General features: G+C 34.1%; 1 long non-coding RNA gene across 1 annotated transcript in view; it reads left to right on the forward strand.

Annotated features, from left to right (window-relative positions):
• The first annotated feature begins 6,039 nt into the window (after window positions 1-6,039).
• LOC145316990 (uncharacterized) overlaps window positions 6,040-24,763 on the forward strand; it is a 28,139-nt gene continuing 9,415 nt past the window's right edge. Inside the window, exons 1-3 of the long non-coding RNA XR_013878803.1 lie at window positions 6,040-6,959; window positions 21,025-21,084; window positions 24,439-24,580. This is a non-coding gene — a long non-coding RNA (uncharacterized LOC145316990). The remainder of the gene's footprint in view (window positions 6,960-21,024; window positions 21,085-24,438; window positions 24,581-24,763) is intronic.

A 24,763-nucleotide genomic window follows, 5' to 3' on the forward strand; every position in this document is an offset into this window, starting at 1 on the left:
CCCATTTTCGAGTTAAATCTTCAGGCCTAGCTATGATGCCTATTTATATATTTTTATTCTTGTTATCTGGTAAAAAAAGTTGTGGTTTTATCGTTAATTGGATAATTGTTTTTGTAATCATTAGAAATAAATTTTATGGTTAATTAATATATTTTAAGCGAGGCAATCAGAGATAAATTTGGTTTTTGCTCGTCATCGTTATTTTAATTAATATTTTTGTATAATCTGTGTTTTTTTGTGTGTATCAAAGTAACTATATAATTAGGGCACATAACTGCTCGTCTGTAACGCTATGTTGGAAATGTGATTTTCCCATCTGCTTTTAAAGATACTGTGCAAATTTTTTTTTTGTAAATATACCCTCTACTAAAAGGCGAAGTATATAACTTACTTGGTCTGTCGCGACATGTCGGCCATGCTACAAAAAAAAAACAGCCAGGCCAAACCTCCTACAGACAACCAACTCTTTGATGGCTAGACCTTTTGTCTGTAAGTCCCAACTGCGCAGGGGAATAAAAGCGCCTGTTTTTGCCAAAACATCCCCCTAATTCGAACACCTGACATGTGTTCAGTAAAACCATTTTTAAAAAATCCGTTCTTTATACATCTTTATAATAAAGTAACTGGATGTTTGTGTGTTTGTCTGTATGTTTGTACCGAAGGATCTCGCTAACCGCTGAACCGATCGGGTCTTCCTTAACAGGATACCTTCTCATAGGTCCTAGGAAGGTTTATAACTATTTTGGGGGAGGGTACCACAACCCTCCCAAGAGAAATCACAATAAATCGAATTTTTTTCTTCTCGAATAGAGACTCCTACGTAACATTGCAAAGTATCGTAGAAATTTGATAGAGCCTTCTTCGCAACATTGCAAGGTATCGTATTATTACTTGTTTTTTAAAACTCCAAACATTTAAAGTGCCACTAGAGGCCTCTAGGGGCGTAGCCGCTAGTATTTCTATAAAGAGAGAACGAATTTTTACAAATCATTTTGGATGTTTTTAAGATGTAAATTATTAAGGTCATACGCTATTGAACTCTTGCATTTGTATGTTAATTCATTAACATTTTTGGTAACAAAAAGATATTGCATACCTGTTGGTTCAAGGTTTTCTAAAAAGGTATGTTTATTAGACATACATTTAAGTAACAGTATATTTATAGCATTGTTATATTTGTACACACAACCTTGACACAGGGTGTGTGTATGTGTGATAATATAGTTAGTATTGTTATACTTGTATACACAACCTTGACACAGGGTGTGTGTATGTGTGATAATATAGTTAGTATTGTTATACTTGTATACACAACCTTGACACAGGGTGTGTGTATGTGTGATGATATAGTTAGTATTGTTATACTTGTATACACAACCTTGACACAGGGTGTGTTTATGTGTGATAATATAGTTAGTATTGCTATACTTGTTTACACAACCTTGACACAGGGTGTGTGTATGTGTGACAGTTTGCATGACAAATTGAAAAGCTTGCCTTCACAAGTAAAAAATCTGGTAAAATTCAACATTTTGCAGTAGTTCCTAACCCCCCCCCCCCCTACCTCCCTCTAACTAGTTCATTCTTGAAAAAAAATATACAAGAATGTTTTTACTTTTAGAACGGAAAACGTGCCCTTTAGTTTGGGGAATCTCCACTAGAAAAACCATAACTGTGTCTTTCATTGCTTGCGCTACTAAAAAGTAAAAAAAGGTAAAACTTTAACATTTTTATAATATAGGATTGAACAATTGATCTCAATAATGTAAGAGGAAGACAATTAATGAAATTATTTCAGCTAAGCCAAGTGTGTAACGCATCAAACATAGCAAAACATAAATGAACTAAGCCAGGTGCGTGCACAGACATTAGCCAGGGTGAGGTTTTGGGGGTTACGAAACAAAAGAGAGGGAAGAGTTTAAGTAGCGAAGCTTCTCTATTCTAAGTGAATGTCCATTGTCGCATGTACGTTAAAGAAAGGTACGTAAAATTAATTGTAATTACTTTTTCATTATAAATCGTGAGATTGTGCAACTTCAGCCACCCCTCCACACGCCCTGAAATAGAATGAATTATAGTAACATAATTGATATAAGTTTTTAATATTTATTTCTTTTATCTCATAGAATTTTGGATATAAGGGGGGGGGAAGTTCTGACACATTAGCGTAAACGGTGAGTATAGGCTTTATCTTTGGACTGAGAGGATAGGTTATTAGGGATAAAATCATTCTTATATGATGAATTTCCCCCAGATTTAAGCTTTTTTGGATAGGCCTCCAGGTTCTGGAGCTCCAGGCCTCCAGGTGGTCTCTGTACAGGTAAAAAATGAAAAAAAAAATTTTTTTTTAAAGTTACAGGTCAACTTATAAAACAAAATATGCATCTTTTTTAATATTATTCACATATTTGAAGAAAAAATATGCATATTTTGTTTTATAAGTTGATTTTTAACTTTAAATTTTTTTTTTTTTTTTTCATTTTTACCTGTACAGAGACCACCTGGAAGCCTGGAGCTCCGGAACCTGGAGGCCTATCCAAAAAATCTTAAATCTGGGGGAAATTCATCATATAAGAATGATTTTATCCCTAATAACCTATCCTCTCAGTCCAAAGATAAAGCCTATACTCACCGTTTACGCAAAAGTGTCAGAACTTCCCCCCCCCCTTAATTTCTTTCATTCTTTTTCAGTAGTGCAGCTATTCTATAACTTACATTGTTGTTTATACATCTAAGGGAAACTTTGATTTTTTTTCATATCCTGATAAAAAAGTAACAGGATGTCATTTGTATCGAATGATCTCGCTAGCCACTGACCCTATCGGGTTCTCCCTAACTGGCTAGCTTCTCATAGGTCCCGGGAAGGTTTATAACTATTTTGGGGGAGGGTACAACCACCCTCCCCTAAGAAATAGACAAAAATGAAAAAACGCCGCCCTGCGGACAAATTTGCAATTAGCTAAAAACATAGCTAACACCATCTATCGTCGAAAAAAATGTTTTTGGTAAATAGCCAATTTTAAAATAGATTGAAAAGGAACAATTTTACGTGTCCCTAGAAGCCTCTAGGGACGTTTCCGCTAGTCCTGATATAAAAGTAACAGGATGTTTGGATTTGTACCGAAGGATCTCGCTAACCGCTGAACCGATAGGTTTCTCCTTTACAGTGCAGTGGAGCTTCTCTTAGGTCCTAGGTAGGTTTATAAGTATGGAAGTCTGTTATACAACTTACTATGTCCGTCAATATGTTCTGTGTAGTTATTTATATTTTAATTTTTTGTTAAGGTTTTGTTAAAGTTTATTATGTAGGATATTTTTGATATATTTTATTGTGTTTTTATTCAATTATTTTTTGAGTCTTTTTGTATGTTTTTGCTTTGAAAACAAAGGTTTATAAAAGATGAATTAGATTTATTTTTGTATCAGGGATAAAGAAATAGAAATAATTTTAAATCAAACAAGGGAGGAGTAGGTTACGATAAAAATCCGTAAAGGTGTGAGTTTTCAGGCTTAAAAATAGTAGTAGAACAATAATATTCACTAAATATGTGTATTTCTTATTGAAAGGAACTATAGACAAAATTTTTTTTTTAAAAGTTAACATAATTTTTATCGTTTTACTACCGTTTTTAAACTTATTGATACCCTATATAATAGAGGTAAGAAGCGTATCTGTTTGAAACAAAAAATCTTCCTAACTAATGGATCAAGATAATTTCTTTATAACAAGCTTCTTTTGGTCCGTGGATTTTTTTGAGGATGTTACTTGTTCAATTCGAAGATAAATACCACTGTAGAAAAATTATCTTTCATTTCAAGAAAAGATCGTATGAAGGTTTTGTTGTAGGGTAATTGGACAAAGTGTCTAAAAAAATAAGCCTTGTGACGTCATAAAAATGAGGGATTTTCCATCTCTTTTATGGCTTTTCTTTCCTACTTCTCCTCTCATCTCCCTCATTTTTATGACGTCCCATGGGTGATTTTTGAGACACTTTGTCCCGCTACATCGTATGAGGGTTTTCTTGTAGGTTTTTCTACTCAAGATTTCATTGACCCTAGCAGTCAAAATAATATTGCTATAAAGAACAATTCCTTTATCCTAAAATTTGGTGTTACTGGTCATTAATTTGATCGATGTCATTTATAATTTGATATACTTAATTGGTTTGATAATTTTATAAAACAACAAATAATATTTCTACTTATATCCATATATGAAAATAACAGGATACCTGTCTGTCTGTAAGATCTCAGAAAATTCTGGGCTTATCTGGTTCTCATTTATTGAAGTTTTTTTTATAGGTCCAAGGACGGTTTACAACTTTTTTAGGAAAGGGTGCCTCCACCAAACCAAGAGAAATCACCCCTAAAAAATTAACCATTCTCCCTCTTTTCGCAAGTGTCCCTAGTCTAGCCTCTGGTTTTAAATAGAGTATATAATCGTACCTAGGCAAAGTTAATTAAAATAAATAATTTTATTTTCATTTGTCACATTGTTTGAACATTGTGGGCCTTTTGTCCTTTAAACTATTTCTAAAAAAAGGGAGCTGAGAAGTTTTTTTTGAGTTATTTTTATAAAAAGGTTATTTATTTTTTTAAAACCTAATTGTTAATAATAATATCTAAAATCAAAGGTGTTTGCCAACTTACTCTTTATTAGATTCTCGTAGAGGCTATGGGGTCAGCAGTTAGAATCAAATAGAACTTTGGCATGTGTTCAAATATTTACAAGGAGATTAGTTTAGCCCCTGTGTAATGTAAATAACAACCCAGATAAAATATAAAAAATAATAAAAAATATAAATATACATAATATCAAATTAAAATATCTTATAAATCTACCAAAGCATATTATAACAAATGGCACTATATGACTTGCCAATTAATTTAAAGTTTGCGAGAGATAAAAAAAATGTGCAATAAATTTTGCAAAGTTTTTCTCAAGCTGAGTGACAAAATCATTTGTGTTTTTATATTTCATTTTGGCAGGGAATATGGATAAAATTCTATATCAAAATGGATAATATACATATGTCTACAAATAGTGCAGCAATAAAAAGACACTAAAAAAATAGGGGGAGTGGATCCCAAATGACCTCTTTAGGAAGAAGCAGGGAAATTTATTCAGACTTTTCTTAGCCAAACTCCCAATATTTTTTTATATAATCCCTTGTACATGAAATTAAGGATAGTTCATCTTCATTGCAAAATTTCTGTTTCTCATCATGATGCCATAATTTCAACGCTTAGCTTTTCTAATAAAATTTGTAATTTTTGTGTTTACTGCAAATTTAATGTATGTTATTTTTGCGAAATTAAATATTTTCAAGAAGTCTTCAAAATATTTTTAAGTTATTTATATGTATGTCTTTAAAGCTTCATACAGGTTCATTACCGATAGAATTTTTTTTTACTTAAAGGCAACAATTTCTCTGTTAAATATAGTACATTTAAAGTTAAACAAGAGAGCTTTATAGACATATGGAGACATTTCGCCCCCCCCCCCCCCAGGCTCATGCCTAATTATCTGAGACATGACATTTACCAAAATGAAAAACTACTAAGGATAATAATAATCTTATTAAATATATTATATGAAGCAAAATTTAGTCCAATTACACTATTATCATGGCAGTTTAAGAAAATGACTAACAAATAACTTCCTAAACCATGTCCATTATCTAAAAACAAGAATGGCAACATAACTTTTAAGCGGAGCATTGAATTTAAATCAAATTTAAGACAATTATTAATTTAAGCAAAAATCTACACATGAGAAATTTGAAACATTGGAATCCCAAAAATTGTGTTTACTGTGTTTAAATATTTTAAAAAATAAAACTTTTTCATAGATTTTCATACCCTTCTGATAATTCGGATCTTACTATAGTTTCATTATCCGAGGTTCAAATTTCCAAAAATGTATGGCATTAGTTTAATAATAATGTAAACTTTATTAATTAAATAAAAATATGAAATAATATCAACTTTTTCGTGATTTGTTTATTTAAACGGAAATGTGAATTTTAAACATTAAAGGGTATAGGTAGCTAATATGGTTCTTGTAGAACCCATGTAGAAGCTTTAGCTTAATACAATAACATTGACCACTTACATTTTTGTAATCCCATAAGTTTTTTTATAGAAAAATTAATAGATTTCATTTTTAGCACCAATATTCTTGATCAAAAAATGGTGGTTAAGGAAGCGTTGTTTAAAAAATAATTTTCTTGATATAGGATGAAAATTAAAAATCGAGGTAATAGAGACTGTGCAGCAATAAAACGGCTATTTAAAAGTGCAATTTATATTCAGTTTCCTTTATTAGGTATATAGGAGATAGATTTTTAATATTCTTACTTTGCTTATAGACTTCTTGCCCTAATAGATGATTTTTAAAACATAATTTTCTCGTTTTTGGGAGGAAAAATAAAAAAAAGATTTACTAGAACCTATAAACAATACAAATGTCTACAGATTTATGCTTAAATTATAAATTTTAAGATAACAGAAATATAGTTTTTAAAAATAAATGAAGCCAAAAAATTCTAAATTTTTTTGGTCTTCGATAGAGACCAAGCGATTCAAACCGCTTATAACGCATATTTCACATATCTACACTTCTCTGATTCCGTCCGTATTGGCCTGTCTAAACACACGCACACACACGCACACACACACATACACAAAGACAGCTGATTGCCCGGTAAATATGTAAAATGTAAATAAACAACTGTTCGTATGCTTGTTGACGTTGTTTGGTTGTGATTTTTTTTTATTTTTTTCATTCAAATAGCATATAGTGAATTGTTTATGATTTGGTTTTTGAAATATGTCAAGACATTTGCAATATTTTACCTACTGAATGATATTTTAAAATTTATAAGGTTTGATTGATACTTTTTTTCAGAAAGTAAAAATGGATTACGACGCGTTTGCTTCTTTGAACCCTTATAGATGTAAGTTCATTATTAGATAAAATACCTACTCTTTTAATTAGCATATTTTGCAATCAACAAAAAACTCTTTTAAATTAGATTTAGATGAATCTAATCCGTCAGTTATTGTAGGTATATATATAGGCTGATAAAAAAGGAGACAATGCACGAATGAGCTCTAAAGTGATTCCAGCTGCTAATTGAAGTACTTTTTGTTTTTTATTACATCAAATGCTGTTAAATGCAGAAGTACATTAATCAAACTGTTTACATTATTACAATTTACTCCCTTTGCTAAATATATACATTTCTTATCGAAAATGAATACTTTTGTAACTAAATATATTGCATGATTACATATTTTAACTTTTCACACTTCTTCAAATTTTTATATCAAGACAATATTAGAACTAAACTTTTAGCTCTAAACAATGAAACCCGGCAGTAAGTCAATACTATTGTAAAATTGTCGCGCACATTTAAAGAAGATTAAAGGGTTACTGTTTAATTCTAGGTTTCATAACTTTATTTACCTACTGTTTCGGAACGCATGCCTTGCCGTTCTCGAAATCTTAATCTCAAGCCCTCCGAATGACCAACATGTGAATGTTTACGAATGTGTATTTATTACCATGAAAACAGTGAATCTAAAACAAAAATATAAAAATTAATTACATAATATTAATGGTTTATTATTTTTGTAGATCGAGGTTGCGTGATTTCAATTTAATTAAAAATATAAAATTTCTAAAAAACTTTAAATTGGCACGAAACATATTAAATAGCATCAGAAATTGAAAATTTTAGATTCAAATGATCAATAAAATTAAGGAAAATATTCGTATGTTAAAAGTTAGCAGTTAAATGGTCTATTTGTTGAAAAATTAATGTTTTAAATTTCTTCGTGAAAATATACCATACTACACTTATTATTAAGAATTAAAGATAAATTCTTACCACATTATGATGTCAAACTAAGCAGGAAGGCTTATTTGAGATCTTCCACGGATTAGAGCGCATGTATATTCAACCAATACATTATTTTTATTCACGTAGCTCTTCACATGGGAATCATCAAGGAAAAAATGTGCGCCTCTTTGTTTGTTTACAAGCGAAGCGCGGAGATAGTTAGGAATGCCGCGTAACACACACATTCTCTGGTGTAAGGAAAAGGGAATTAATGGGTTCGAACTTGCCAGGGAATACAAGAAAATCATTCCAACACACACCCGTCTAGTCACTGGGAATCGAACACAATAACTCATCTTAGCATCATGCGTGCAGACAGTGTCCACAAAATCACAATCTCATAACGCATAAATTACAAGAGTTTAAAATGGCATGGCCATCAGGCCCAAAATTAATTATGGTAACTTACGAACACCACAATAACTCAAACCGACTCCACTACCACATAAGGATAGGAATAAGGAATGGGAAAAGCATTCAACATTCATGAAATGCACATTTACCACTCACACATCTCATTATATCATGGCCTCATAATCTCAATTAAAGTTAGAATTACAGACCATGTAATTGCGAATACATGAATTAATAATCAATAGTACCTAAACTTTGATTAGGTACCTACATAATAATAGGCAAATAATTTTTATGTTAAAAATCGCATCAATAATTAAATAATCAACTCAAACTTTTAAATCAAAAGAAAGAAAGATTAAATAATGACATTTTTCTTTTCTACTAAATCTTTTTGCTAGAAAAGAAAAGTAAAATTTTCATAAAAACTTCTCAAAATTAAGCATTTTCTCCAGCGGAAAAATACTCGGGCTTACATCTAGACATTTCTTAGATAAGATAGGTAAAATCCTTAAATCTAACATGTTTTAATAAAATAGATACTTAAATCTAAATAAAATATGACTGTAAAAAATCATCAAACATCGGAAAATTAAAATTTCATAATTTTAAATCTTCGTGGATCAAAATTGCGTAAAATAAAATTGCAATTGAAATATGCAAATTAAATTACTAAAATAAAACAAAAGCTCAATTATAAGAAAAGAACTTTTCTAAATGCTGAGTTTGCAATTTCTCTCTGTTTTAAGAAGAAAGCAACTTGTACATATTCATACAGTCAAAATTAAGACAATTTGGGGCCTCAGTTAGAATGAACCCCTCAAGATACAAACTAACCAATCTTTCAAATATTAATAATGCCATGTTCCAGCTATCCTGACGGACGTTATGTCTTTCCATCACAATTTTTGATACTGCATAATTTCCGACAGGATTTCTGGCGCAGGGCTCCATCAACTGAAAATAAACATAATTAGTGATGTTTAAATCAAATTAAAATTAAAAGAATCATGAATAATTCAAGAAACGTTAAAATCATCAATCAAAGCAATCGAAATAAATTATCTTATGCTTTAGTTTTGCCGTTCTGTAGTATGTCTGGCCGAGGTAACAGAGCTAAGATACACTATAGAGCGGTCTTATTAAGCTTAAATCTTCGAACTCAAAGAATCTACTTAATTCAAGGTAAAAAAAATCTGCATTTTTCTTTAGGTACATCGGTTAAAAGGTAAATAGAAATAATTTTAATATATATGTAATATTAAATTATCTATGTGATTATAATAAATCTTAAAGAAATATTTGTATGATGTAAAAAATCTCATTGTGTTACTTTTTTATCATGTCGAATTTCAATCAAACGAGGATAAAAATGTTCATGTTTGCGTAGGTACCTAGGAAAATTTCCGCGAAAAAAATCCCTGGTCCCGGAAAGACTTAAATCATTGAAAAATCTTGCGGAAACGTATAAATAACTTAAGTTTGCATTTCAAATGAAAAAAATCTTGCGTCGATTTGAAAGTTTAAACGAAATTGCGTCAAAATTTGCGTTTTTTGTCTTTCGAAAAAAATCTGATAAATCTACCGTAAAAATAAAAATTCAAAGTTAAACAAGAACGATACTTATACTAAACTTTGGGTAGATTGATCTTGAGCAGACGTCTTGCGGAAGTCTCGTTACTCGTGGCGGCTGCGTCATCTGATAATTTGAACTTGCAAACCACGGTCCTCCCACCTGGGCGCACTTCTTCCACACGCCCCAATCTGAACTTCTTCATCAAATTTGTGCTATCGTCGATCAGCACCACGTCTCCCAGCTCGAGCAGCACCTTGTTGCTGCGCCACTTGACGGACTTGAGTAGCTCAGGCATGAGCTGCTCCTTGTACACCTGATGGAACTGACGGGTCAACTCCTCCAAGTTCTCCAGCCTCCTGGTGATAGGCTCTTTACAACCTGTCTCGAAGGTGCAGATTGCATCGTTGGTCCTGCCGCCTAACAGATCAGCAGGTGAAATTATTCTCCAGCAATTGACGTCATCTCCTTGGGTAGCATAGGTCAATGGCTTAGAATTCAAGACTCTTGCAGTCTCAGCACACAACACCAATAAATCATTGAAGGTTACAGTAGCACCAGCCAACTTCTTGTTCAACACACGCTTGACCAGCCCAACCTGCCTCTCCACAGTACCTACGAACGAGTGTGCTGCGGTGGGCACAAGATGCCATTCAAAATGCATCCTGGTATCCTTCAACAGTTCATCCATAATTCGTTTGGCACCAGCCATATTGGTGCCTCTGTCTGTAGTAACCCTTCTAGGCATATTGTAAAACGCCTGAAGTTTTCTCAAGCCGACCAGCACGGCTTCAGTTGAATAATCGGTCAACACATCAACAAACACAGCCTGTGTAAATCTACAGGCCACAATCAACAACCAAACTTTGTACTTGGTCTTGGAACTCCTGGTGCCAACGCCAGGCTTCGTAACTTCGATCGGCCCCGCAAGGTCCATATGCACCTCCTTGAAGGGCACAGAGGGCTCGACACGATCTGGCAGAATATTAGCAATTGCGGGACTCGAACGCTTGGCATATTCAATGGAACATGCAGCACAACTCTTGACCACTTTCATAGCCTCCATGCGGCCATGTGTGATCCATGCATACCTGCGGCTTTGCGCCAACGTTTTACGATGGCCTCCATGTCCCAATTCATCGTGGGACTGTTGAAGGATGAGCCGCGCCAGCCTGTTGTGGCGGCTGAGCAAGACAACACCTGGGCTGTCCTTCATAATCTTCCTAGGGCCTCCAGCAGCGGCCTCAAGAGCCTCATCTCCTCTCCCGGACATTTTTAATATTCAGGGCTCGTCAACTGTTGTATCTCGGAAACACGATGACTGTTAAAAACATTTAAAGTGTTCACGAAGCTGGAATTAAGTTGATATATGTCACTGATTAATGTTTTTTAAGATTACTTTTTTGAGAATTAAGTCTTAAATACTTCCCATTTAAAAATAAATCAAACTTTAAAAAAACGAATTTATTCCCTTGAAAACATCGTTGTATTTTGTGTTTTATTATACATATCTAAAAACCTATCAAAATCGACAAATAACAATCTTTTAGTTGAAGTTTACTTGCAAATTTATAGTAAAATAAAAGCTTTTGTTACATACCGTATTAAACTAACCAAAAAATGTTGAAATTGTTATCTACGGATAGATTTAAAATTTTCTTTCGATGGTCACAGAAATAAAGCCATATATGGTAAGGGATATTACTGATAATGGTACCTGGATTTTCATTTTTTCCTTTATTTAAAAATTTATATGAATATCTAATTCTACATATTTACATGGCTTTAGATATGTGACATTAAAAATCATTTGAAATCAGTTAATTGCTTTGTATATGTATGATAAAATGTAATATAACCATTGAACAGGATACATACAGGCAATTGATAATATTATAATTGAAACTATAAAATTAAGCTATTCTCGGGACCATCAATAATGTATCATCTTAATTAACGCCTATCTCAAAAAATGCTTACCTCAGAAAATGCTTTTCTAAAAACATTTTAAAAAGCAAAGCATTGTTTTATATTTAGCAATCAATATATTAATAAGAATATATTTTGATATCATTAATATGACTTAATTATATTCATTTTGTATAAAGACACATTCATTTATTAAAAATTGTTAAGATAAAGTCCAAGCTTTTTATCTCTAACTAGTGGCTACGCCCCTAGAGGCCTCTAATGGTACTTTAAATGTTTTTTTATATTTAAAATATGTCTATGTTGCGTTTGACATTTATGTTTCATTGAATGCTCTTTGTTAAATCAAGAAACATAATTTTTTTGATTTCTCTTAGGAAGGTGGTGGTACCCTCCCCCAAAATAGTTACAAATCTTTCCGGGACCTATGAGAATCTACCATGTTAAGAAAACCTGATTGGTTCAGCAGTTAGCGAGATCCTTTGGTACAAATATACAGACACACAAACATCCTGTTACTAATAAAGTAACAGGATGTTTGTCTGTGTGTTTGTACTCTCTTTTGGAATCATACTGCAGAGCTAAAAATACGAATAGGCCCCCACATAATTGGGGGATTTTAAAGTTTTATTATCAATTGAGAAAGTTTTTACAGATATTAAGGTTTTGTTTTATTTTGGGGTAAAATTCTTGCTTAGATTATATTTGATTAATTAACTAAAATTTATAGAAGATATTTAAAAGAAACAAACTTTAAAATGTGAATTAATTAAAGGTTTTGCTGTAAGTGTTTTCTAAGATAGGCGTTATTTGAGTACAGACAGGTTGAATTAAACACACACACACATACACACAGACAGAGTACGGACACCACAGAACTTGATTGTATTAAAGTTTATTCTTCAAAACATGGAATAGGATAAAGAGCACACAAATTTTATTCTTTTAATAAATTTATATATAAATCTGTTATATATGGATGTACAATAATTAAAGCAAGGCTTTATTTTAATACTAAACAAAATTACGTAAAGATGGTTCCTGAGATATTAAATCAAGTCAGTTTATAAAATAACATGTCTTTTCAGTTATGGGAATACAATTATTTACTTATTATAGTTATTGAAATTGTCCTATATTGGTCCAAACTTATAACTTAAAATACACTGAAGGGACTGCAACTTTTACAATATTCAAAAATGTTTGGTTTCTATATTTCAACTTAACAAAATTTGTTGGTACCATTTGTACAATGACAGGTAAGAGAGGGGACGAAGAAAGAAAGAGGGAAATACAAACGGCTAATATAAGTTGGGTTTATAAACAAAATCTGTATGATTATAAATCAATAAATTAATAAACTTGTTTAACCAAGTTGTCGAGATTTTACATAATATCACCAGGGACGTCCTAGGGGGTGGAGGATAAAGGGGTAGGCATCCCCAAAATTTTTAATTTTTACCCCCCTTAAAATAAAAAAGCTTACACGTCACTAACTCTATGACATAAAGATTTCTCCCCCCAAAATGAACTTTGTGATGCTGTAGGCATCTCAGAAATTGTAATTTTTAATTCTTCCCCCCCACCCCAATAAAAATGCTTGGACGTCCTTGAAAAGCATGATCTATGTTATCAGGATTTTCAATGATAAACAACCTTTTTGTTTCAAAGACCCAACTCTGTGTGAATGAAACAGTGATATTACTGGATAAAAATTAATTAAAATCAACTTATATATTATCCAGATTTTATTTAATTGACGACCTTTTTGTTTTAAATCCCCAACTCTGTTGAATGAAACAGACAACTACTTAAAATAATGGGCCCTGAATGTTTATTTTATATGGATTTTTCATTTAAATAATGTTTAGTTGAAACTTATGTATATTAATTGTAGGAATATGAATTTAAGGCTTTAAAAAAATTAAATAAAAAACAAAATTTGGATATCTAGGGTTTAAATATAGGCAGGTATTTAGAAAAATTTGACTCTTTTCCGATAATTGGGAGAAAAAAAAGATTGCTTTTGTTTATGGAAAACCTTTAGTAAGACTGCTAATTTTTTTGCTAGATATGTATAAATATGTAAATTTGTTTATTCTTTTTGCCCAATTTTATTCTTAAATCATGTATTTTCTGAAGATTTCAACAATTTTTCATATGTTAGTGTACCTGCATAGATATATCAATATTTGGTAACTGATTTTACGAAATTAACGCAGGTTTTATATTTAATTGTAAACCAAGTTTGAACATTTATTTCAAAAGAGGTGTAGTACAACAAATTTTTTGTAGTATAAATTTCGTTGTTTTTATGTGTAAGCAAAGAAAAGGGTGATTTTTCCTTAGTCTTATAAGTGCACAGATTGTTGTGGTATTTTTGTGAGAAGTGGATCTCGGCATCCTTAATTAATTTATTTCTACCTTTATGGAATTTTTAAGGCATTATTCAATGAAAATTATTTAAAAGATAAGAAAAGGTAAATAAAAATGCAATTTGAAAAATTAGCTTCGCGATCACTTTAACATAACACTGTCACTGGATAGCTGAGCTAGGGCACAGCTGCTATCACTAAAAAATACTTTGCCAGAAATGTTGAAAGGTAGGGCTCTGACAACAGTATCCACAAGCCTTGCCAAAATTAGACAACTAAGCATTTCTAACCTTGGTATAGACTCTATCTTCACTGGTGCGACACGTGACTTGGCGCAACACAAAACTACATCATATCCTCCAGGAACTGGCCATCTCAGATAGGTGATGGCTGCATAGGCCTGGTTAGATGCATCGCAGAAACCAACAAGCATTGGAAGCCCCAACGGCTTATCAGGAACCATCGAACGTCTGAACGACACATTTCCAAGTGCCGAACAGTCCTGGAGGCTGGACACGAGCTCCGACCTTAACTCTCCAGGTATAACATCATCCCAGTTGCATCCATGTATGCAAACTGAGCGCAGACAAAGCTTGGATTTAAGCAGCAATGGCGCTGCTAGACCCATTGGGTCGTAAAGTTGTTGCACAATTCTCCAAACTTCACGTTTAGTTATCAACTCAGGTAGACTTCTCCAGAGGTCCTCCAGGTCCAGATCCTCTAGTAACTTTCTACCCTTAATCTTCTCGCCGTGGTTGGCTCTGACAGGTAGGAACAACTTATCCTGTTTAGGGTCCCAAACAAGGCCCAGAACTTTTACACTGTCAACATCATCTCCAGAATAAACAACAGATTTAAACTTGAAATTGCCAGGTGCAATCATATCTTCCAGCTCTTGGACCAGCTAGACAGCTTCAGGTTTACTGTTATGACCGCTCAAACAGTCATCCACGTAAGTACAAGTCTCCAATTTGACCGATGGAGGATCTTGATACAAAATAAATTCAGAACTGAGTGGTTGCTGAACATCTCTCCACACATCCTGCTGGGCTACAACGTCACAACCTCTAATCTTCTCAGATCCATAAACATCTTGAACATCCTGCTGGGAACGTCCACCAAAAATACGACCAGTGAGTCTGAGGGCGGTCACGGCCATATCGCCAGCCAAGGCCTCACCAAAGTTGATGGTTTTGGTGAGGTAGACCTCTGGCTCTCCATCAACTGTATCAGCGAAAAAAACACGTTTCAGCTGAGAATCTTCATAGGTAGCTAATAATGAATTGTAGAACTTCTGAATATCAGCCACGAATGCACACTTATAACTTCTGAACCGGATAAGATTGTGCATCAGAGTATATAATGGAACTGGGCCGTCCATCATAATACTATTGAGGCTTAGCCCCTTGCAGCAGAGGCTAGAATTGGCGCATATCCTCAATGGCGTGGAAATAGACTCTTTATATGCGCAGACTAGGCTCGAATAATACACGGGCTTAGTATAAGCTAGGTCTTCTGGCGAAGCTTTCTGATACACTCCACGAGACACAGCTTCTTGGAACACTTGGCAGAAGGTGTTGTATTCACCCTTTTTAATCATTCTCTGCCGGTCACGTAAGCAGATCTTATAGGCCTGCTCTGAATTATCAAATAACACACTTGGCGGCTGCTTGTAGGGATATGAGGCCGTCCAAATATGGTTCTCAAGATCTAATGTCAGACCTTCTTCAATCAGCTGCCGCTTACGCACGTCCAAGGCGGACTGCCCGGCGGCTATGGCGGCGCAATGACGGCAGTTCTTACAACCGCTGCACATTGATGGCGGCTGTATTCCCAAACTCTCAGTACTCAGGAACTCCATCTTGCTGACCTCCAACTTCACAGCTTTACAGGCGACAGGATTAGCAACAGTCCTGCCATCTGCAGACACAACTAAATAGCCTGTACCAAATAAGCTTCTGTACAGTCTAGAATCACCAACCATTTTATCTGCACACGGGAACATAGCTGGTGTTAAATGGCCGATAAGAATATCAATCTTACCGTCGACCATAGAAAAATTATCAGGCTTCATGTTGAAAATGTCGGCGGCGGCTGTAGGATCAATAGAACGCAACCCTTCTTCAGTACCAATGCTGGGCACTACCGCCGCCTCCAGAATATGTGAATTCCGGTTGCGGTCAACCAAACAAATCTTAACTGTAGGACATGCTTGGCTCTTTCCATCTGCCAGAGAAATAGTAGCTGTGCGACCAGTTGATGGCAACTCTAACTTCTTGGCAATACTTCTAGAAATCAACGTCAAATTTGCTCCAGAGTCCCACATGGCATTGACGGTGACTTGACGTTTGTCAGCCGCCAATGCCGGGACCTGCTGCAACATCAGCATAAAATTGTTCTTGCTAAACAATTGTGATTCATACACTGCCGCAACTTGTCCACCCGCAACTGATTCATGTAACAATGAATTATGGGGCTGGTTGCAACTGTCTATGGTACAGCTGCCAAGTTTATCGGCTCTGGGACAATCGGCCACCCGATGCCCTTTTTGTAAGCAGAGCAAACAGGCGCCTATCTTCTTGATGAAGACTTTGCGTTCAGGAACAGACATATCCCTAAACTTGGAGCACTTAAACAACAGGTGATCAGAGTTACAACCTTCCGACGGGCAAGGCTGTTTCTTCTTGGTCTTAGCTGGAGACCCAGGTTTACCAACGGCTGTAGCTGCGGCCGCAGGATTACCTTTCTTCTTGGAGGGGGTGTCTACATCAATTGAACACCTCATCAAAATGGCGCCACGCTGTTCCTCTATAATCTTCAACAGCTTAGGAATATTTGGGGTATCCATCGAGCCCAACGCCAGGTTGAGCTTGTCCTGGAAATCACGTGGCAACTTCTTGGATAACATTTCCAACAGGATCACGGTCAACCACTGGCTTGTGGTGACTTCCTCATCATCATCATCTTTAGTCAGCTGCTCGAGCTGGCTAACTGCACCACCAAACTCTGCTAAGACTGTCACAATCTGGTTGGAGTCCGACGGTTTAGGCTTCTTCTCCCATTGGTTGAAAAGGCAGAGCATCTGACGTGTTTTGGACTTAAAACGTGCGTCGAGGTAAGCCCATTGAGATTCATGCGATTGAATCTGAATTAACTGAAGTCTCAACTCTTTATTTTTGCAAACCTTTTCACTGCTCAACAATAACTGTAAATATGACGGGTCCTGCCCTACGGTAAGCTTTTTAAAATTGTCCTTGAAACTTACGTAGGCTGACTCTGAGCCGTCAAAGCTTGGAAGAAGGCGTTCGTCGACACGATTCATATATCCTGGCGTGAATATAGAACCGGTGCCGAACTGTGGTGTGCCAAACGGCGACACAAACGGCGATGCTGTCGAAGCACCCGCCGTCATTGTAGGCGGCTTCACAGGTTCAAGCTTAACCTCGGCCAGCCGTTTCATCAAAGCAGACAAAGTGTTTATAATTGGTTCTGGTAAGGGAAAGTATGACCCTTTAATAACTTTCACAATCTTTAAGCATCGATCATATAGTTCAGCCTTATGGTCAGGCAAATTATCACCAACTAAATCAACAACACTTTGAATGTCACTAAGCTCCTCCATAGCATCTAGAGCATCTTTTAGAGCGTTATAATCCTTTTGCACAGTAATTATATTAGAATAAATGTCACTAAACTCCTCAAGCTCTTGGATTCTCACACCAAGCTTGCTAAAACCGACCATAATGCTATCGAATGTCACGAACTTGTCATGGACAAGGATTGACTCCTTAGTGAAATGTCTAACATCAAGCTCTGAAGATTCACTGACCAACTTCATCACTTTATTTAGTTCACTGGTTAGGGCCTCGACGGCTGGGCGCAGCCGTAATCCCAGTTGAGCGCCTTTATTCTTTTTAGGACCCATGATTGTCACAATAATTAACTGTACTGATTACGATTATAATAATGCGTGGTAAGGTATCACAACCAACACATTCACAAAACTTCACAGATATTTTCTTAGTCGCATCTGTTCTGTCTTGTTTTCATTGTTTCGGAACGCATGCCTTGCCGTTCTCGAAATCTTAATCTCAAGCCCTCCGAATGACCAACATGTGAATGTTTACGAATGTGTATTTATTACCATGAAAACAGTGAATCTAAAACAAAAATATAAAAATTAATTACATAATATTAATGGTTTATTATTTTTGTAGATCGAGGTTGCGTGATTTCAATTTAATTAAAAATATAAAATTTCTAAAAAACTTTAAATTGGCACGAAACATATTAAATAGCATCAGAAATTGAAAATTTTAGATTCAAATGATCAATAAAATTAAGGAAAATATTCGTATGTTAAAAGTTAGCAGTTAAATGGTCTATTTGTTGAAAAATTAATGTTTTAAATTTCTTCGTGAAAATATACCATACTACACTTATTATTAAGAATTAAAGATAAATTCTTACCACATTATGATGTCAAACTAAGCAGGAAGGCTTATTTGAGATCTTCCACGGATTAGAGCGCATGTATATTCAACCAATACATTATTTTTATTCACGTAGCTCTTCACATGGGAATCATCAAGGAAAAAATGTGCGCCTCTTTGTTTGTTTTGTTTGTGCGAAGCGCGGAGATAGTTAGGAATGCCGCGTAACACACACATTCTCTGGTGTAAGGAAAAGGGAATTAATGGGTTCGAACTTGCCAGGGAATACAAGAAAATCATTCCAACACACCTACCCTTTCTTTCCTTTTTAAATTCAAGGAAATTTTGATAGATAAACAAGATATTTTTATTTTAATCTAACATCGAAAGCTAATAGCTTTGTATACTTAGTAACTTAATGGCTACTCTATTAGATCTTAGGTGCCCATATATAAAAATAATCAGGGGTACCACGAGTTTCTGGACTCTGTGGTTCTCTAGATTTTATTAATATTAAAAAAATAGTATTCGAAAATGTTACTTTTATGTTGCTATTCTACTCTTTCATTCCATCTACATATCTGTTTCTCCTATTTTTGTATTAAATAAGGACGCTTGTTATAAATATTGTTATTGTTAAACAAAACTCCTAAACAATTGTGTATCATGTCAATTTCTCATTTATTTGTCTGAAAGTAATATTTAAGGGGGGCGGTGGGGTGGAGGGGTTACTACGTTCATTCTGTTCGGAAACCGTGATCAAATGGGCTAAATATTGATCTAGAATCTTGTAACTTGGTGCATATGCCTAGTCTATTAGGTACTAGATCTAAATTGAAAAAAGTCCATTTTTTAAAAATTTTTAGGTTAGGTTTAGTAAGAAGAACTGCGGAAATGGGTTTTCTAGGCTTTTTGGTCTATTTTTGTGTAGAGACTTACTTTAATTGTTTTTTTTTTCTTCTCGAAAACACTGTGTCTATTCTTAAGGACATTAATTAAAATAATTCGGCAAATCGGAGGCCAACCCCATAGGGATAAGGGAGATGCCTACAGGGGTTAAGTGTAAGTGTTTCGTAGCCGGAGCTGGGAGCCGGGAGCAGCAACATATTTGGTGGATCCGGAGACGTATTTTTCGTTAAAAACGGCTCCGGCTCCAGATTAGCTAAAAGTGATTTTTTAAAGTAATAATATAATTTGGCAACGGTCTATTTCCATATAATAAACTGAAAAACTATTGTTACTTAACAAATAGACACACATCCTTCTACTTTTATATAGCTTTAATCAAATAAAAGCAAAATATTTTATATTATTTATTTTATTTTATCAATTTCAATAATGAACAAAAATTGATATATTAATTTTAAGGTAGGAGCCGGAGCCGCATCAAAATTAAACGGCTCCGACACCCTGCCTAACCTAATATAAAGAATTTTTTTATTTACAATTAGTACGTATTGCACAAGGCTTATGTACCAAGTTTCAAAATCTACCTCCATATTTTGTCCATTTTACTCACAGATTACAAATAAACGGCACCGTTTACTACCCCTCCCCTTATGTAAAGTCAATGTATGCCCTAATTAATGCCTACATGCAGTATTAGTAATGAAACATAATCATCGTTTTTTTTTTAAAAGGGATAGTTGCATGAAGTGCATTTTAAAAAATATTGTTAATTTTTTTCTTTTTAAATAATATAGTAATGCATAATATAAAGTTATTGATTAAAATTAAAAGATTTGGCCAGGGATTTTCCTAAAAAAAATGACTTTTTCATTTTTATTTTCAAAGTTTTTACATGTTATATACCTATGGCAAAATCATTTGATACAACTTTTGATCGCATTTACTAATTAATACCTAGAGCTTTTAACTTTTTATACAACAAAATAATTAGGTACAAGAGTATTCTATGATATGTATATTTTTGTAATATTGATGTAAAACTTACAAAGGAGTATATATATTAATATGTTTATATTGTATGGTTAGTTAGTTTGTGGAGATAATGTGTATATCGTCAGAAAACCAGATGGTTTTCTTTATTTTTTAAAGTACCTATCCATAGAAAACCTGTCCTATGAAGAACCGGATGTTATTTTTTATGTTCTTTAACTTTAGAGAACTTGCCCTAAGGGAACCTCGGTTCATTTTTATATAACTGTTGTGAATTATTGTCAAATAAAAAAAGTTTGGTCAGGTCAAAGTTAAAAATTCTTTTACACATAATCATATCTATCCAATGCCTAATATATTCTACTAAGGCATATTTAAGTACACTACTCAAAGTACCTTAACTCTTTAAATGCACTTCGTGCTTTTTTTCTCCAATGGGTCATTGATTTTTTATTTTGATATAGGATACATGAATGGTTCATCTAATAAACTTGCTACCAATGCATTAATTCACTAAATTTACAAAATGTAGCCATACTTTTCTTTCTATTTAGCTGACCCAGTCAGAAAGCCAGGCATAGTACAGCGCCCAGAAGATGAACATCCAGATGCAGGTACTGTTTTTGGATGCTTGCGTAGTAATCCTATTATATAAAGTATTTTTTTGTCTTTAGCGAAGGATCTTGCTAACCGCTGAACTGATATTGTTCTCCTTTACAATAAATTTTGTTACAGGTCCAGGGAAGGTTTTTACCTATAATTGGGGAGTGTATCTTCACCCTCCCAATTAAAGGTTACCCCCCAAAATAAACTAGGTATTTTCTTTTTAAAACTCAAATTGAAAGATGGAGGTAGCCGGGTCGAATTTGCCCTCTAACCTTAAGTATCCCTAGAGGTTCTAGGGGCTTCGCCTCTAGTTAGTAATAAAGTAAATTGTAGTTTTGCTTAATTTAATTTTTTCATAAGAAATGTTGTATACCGCTATCAAGTATGAATGAAATATTAAATATACCTATATAATTTTTAGTTCCAAATATCCCAATTTTGGTGGAAACATAAGGGAAATAGCACTTAGAATGAAAATTATGTAATGTAATTTGGCAAGATAGGTATACCTAATTTTTTTTAAATGGGAGGGGGCGGTCGTGTACTTTTTGAAACTAAACTACAACTCAACTTTAAAAAAGGTTTACATCAATGAAAGGGAACTATCCACATACGGGAGCAAGTGATTCTAAGCACCTTCCAGCATTGATCCTTAGTATTTTTTTAGTGAATATACTAGTTATCAACTAAAAAGTTTGGTTTTACCATGGTTTTATATGAAAAAAACTTTAAAATGTAAATCGTTTTTTGATCCAATATCATCAAATGCTTTTTGAGTTCAAAGGACAAAATAAAATAACACGGCAGAAAAGCATTAAATGCTGTAAATTGCAAAAGTACTTAGATTAAACTGTTTACAATATTACATGGTACCAACCCTTTTTCTACATAAACATTTTTAATCAAAATAATATACCTACTTTTGTGTAAAAGCTTTAAAAAGCAGTTTGAAACATCAAAACATTTGATAATATTGCACCAAAAATGCTTTGCTTTTAATTTTTTTTTCATATAAAACTAGGGATGGCAATCCGTCAAATTTTTGGACCGGATTCGGATTCTTACAAGAATCCGTCCAAAAAAATAGCGGATTCTCGTGGATTCCAGATTCTAGCAATATTTTAAAAGGCTTTTTAAAAAATTGAAAATTTAATTGCTACATATGTCCTAAAAATTAACGTTCTTGGTGTTTTCTATAATTCACTTCCGAGAATCGAACAAGATTTTAAAAGATGTTATATATACCTAGCGGCTTTGCCCCCAGCCTCTAGGAGCTGTGAACCAACTTCCCCAATAAACAAAAAAAAAATTTTTTTGTGAGAGGGGGGGTTGGGGGTGTACCATCCTCCAAGAAAATAGCTTAAAACCACCACAGGACCAATAGGTATATACCCTGAAAAGTAGAATCCGATCGGTTCAGTGGTTACCAAGATCTTAAGGGATGGCCAGACAGACACACAGGCGGACGGACAGACATCATTCTACTTTGTGTTATAGATGATAATAATGACAAGTATTAAAAACTCTAGGCTCTAATTTTAGTCTACCAACTAGCGGCTTCGCCCCTAGAGGCCTCTAGTGGCACTTTGAATGTTTTTTTTTTATTTGAAATATCTAATTAGAGAAATAATTGGTTTATGCTTCGTTCAAGTCTCTTTTTGGGGAGGGTTATTTTTTCTAGGGGCGATTTCTCTTGGGAGGGTGGTGGTACCCTCCCCAAAATAGTTGAAAACCTTCCCTGGACCTATGAGAAGCTACCCTGTTATGGAGAACCCGATCGGTTCAGCGGTTAGTGAGATCCTTTGGTACAAACACACAGACAAACAGACATCCTGTTACTTTAGTATAAGGATTAAGAATCCGAATCCGCTATTTAAAAACGGTTTCCGGATTCAGATTCCAAAATTGGCCAAAAAATTAGGCGGATTCCGGATTCCAGATTCAGATACGGATTGCCAACCCTATATAAAACCATGGTGATACCTAACTTTTTAGTCGATAAACCAAATAATAAACTTAAACCTAGTATATTCACTAAAAAAATACTATGGATAAATGCCGGAAGGTGCTTAGAATCACTTGCTCTCGTTCGTGGATAGATCCCTTTGGCATGGCTGTTGTTTTAAAGAATTTGGAACTGAACAAAAAAAGTTTCTCTCAGAAGGTTAAAAATTATCTAAATGGCAGTTTTTGAAATAAGACAAAAATTTACGGCGGTTTTCGGCAAAAACAGCAGTTCTGCCGCCGTCTCCCCACGGAAAAAGCAAATGCTATGCCTAATTTCAGTGCTTTAACTCTTTTTTGGGGTTATTTGCTTTAACAAAGTTACAAACCTTAAACCTTACCTGGACCTATGATAAATTTTACTGTACAGAAAAACCTTCTCTGTCCAGTATTTATCAAGATACAGACATACAGACTTACACCCTATTACTTGTATATAATAATATATAAATACTACACTGGGACTAATAAATTCATTTCAAAAGAAAAAAGGTCTTGCAAAAAGTCTTTATTTAAAACAAAAAAACACATATTAAAATAACTAAAGGGGTAGTTGCACGAAATGCATTTAAACTTAAATTTTGTGAACTGCTAATTTTACCCTTTTTAATAGTTTGAACTACATTTTAATTTCTACCATGTAGTTTTAATAATATCAAGAAATGAAAATCGTATTCTTGCGATATATACAATGGATATAGTTGGCTTATTTTCACAAAACAGCACATTGACTATTTTTGTGATATCTTATTGTTTGGTATTTTTTATTGTAGGGTTGGCAATCCGTCCAATTTTTGGACCTGATTTGGATTCGAATGCTTACAAAAATCCGCCCAAAAATGAAACAGATCAATCCGTGGATTCCGGATTTTTTTTTTGACGGATTCCAGATCTTCAGATCTCGGATTCTAGCAATATTTTAAAAGGCCCCTTTTAAAATAAATTAGGGAATTAAATTTTATCGGGTACTGGGAAGAATCTAAAGCAGCGTTTTTTCATACTTTTACAAAAGCTTTTCTCCTATTTCTAGACCCTACATCGCCCATTTGCTAACCCTTACTCAACCTAACCTAACTTTGTTAAAAATTAAAATATATATTTAGACAAAAAAACTCAAGATGCTGATTTTAGCTTAACAATTAACATCCGAATCCGCTATTAAAATAACGGATTGCAGATTCAAATATTTCCATAAATTGAACAGATTCCGGATTGGATTGCCAACCCTAATTTATTGTAATACAAAGTTATATATGTTTTATGGTATACTCGTAACTTCTGCTCGAAATCATTTTTTGCACTTCATGCAACTTTCCCTTTACCAAAGATACTAAACTTATTTTTTCTGTGTTTTTTAGGCTGATGTTGTTGACAACGAACAACCTTAAGGCGGTGGCAAAGGTCTGAATGAGGTACAGCTGTAGTCGGCGGTCAAGCCACCAGAGGAGACAAGAGCGAGGTGTTGAGACTCTGTGTGGGACTTGTCAATGGGACTGTTAAGTAAGTTTTTAGATAGATAGATAGACGGGCAGCATTCGATAGCTAAAAACGGTAGACACCGAATGAATGGACAAATGAAGTAGAGATTTTTGGTCAATTTAAAAGAATGAAAAAATAGATGTAAGTAGCTTGGATTTATAGTCAGGGGTCAGATAAAGTACCTAATCAATATTATTAAGAGTA

The sequence above is a fragment of the Acartia tonsa genome, chromosome 4 (genome assembly GCF_053477335.1).
Source record: "Acartia tonsa isolate MP-2025a chromosome 4, ASM5347733v1, whole genome shotgun sequence".
Lineage (NCBI taxonomy): Eukaryota > Metazoa > Arthropoda > Copepoda > Calanoida > Acartiidae > Acartia > Acartia tonsa.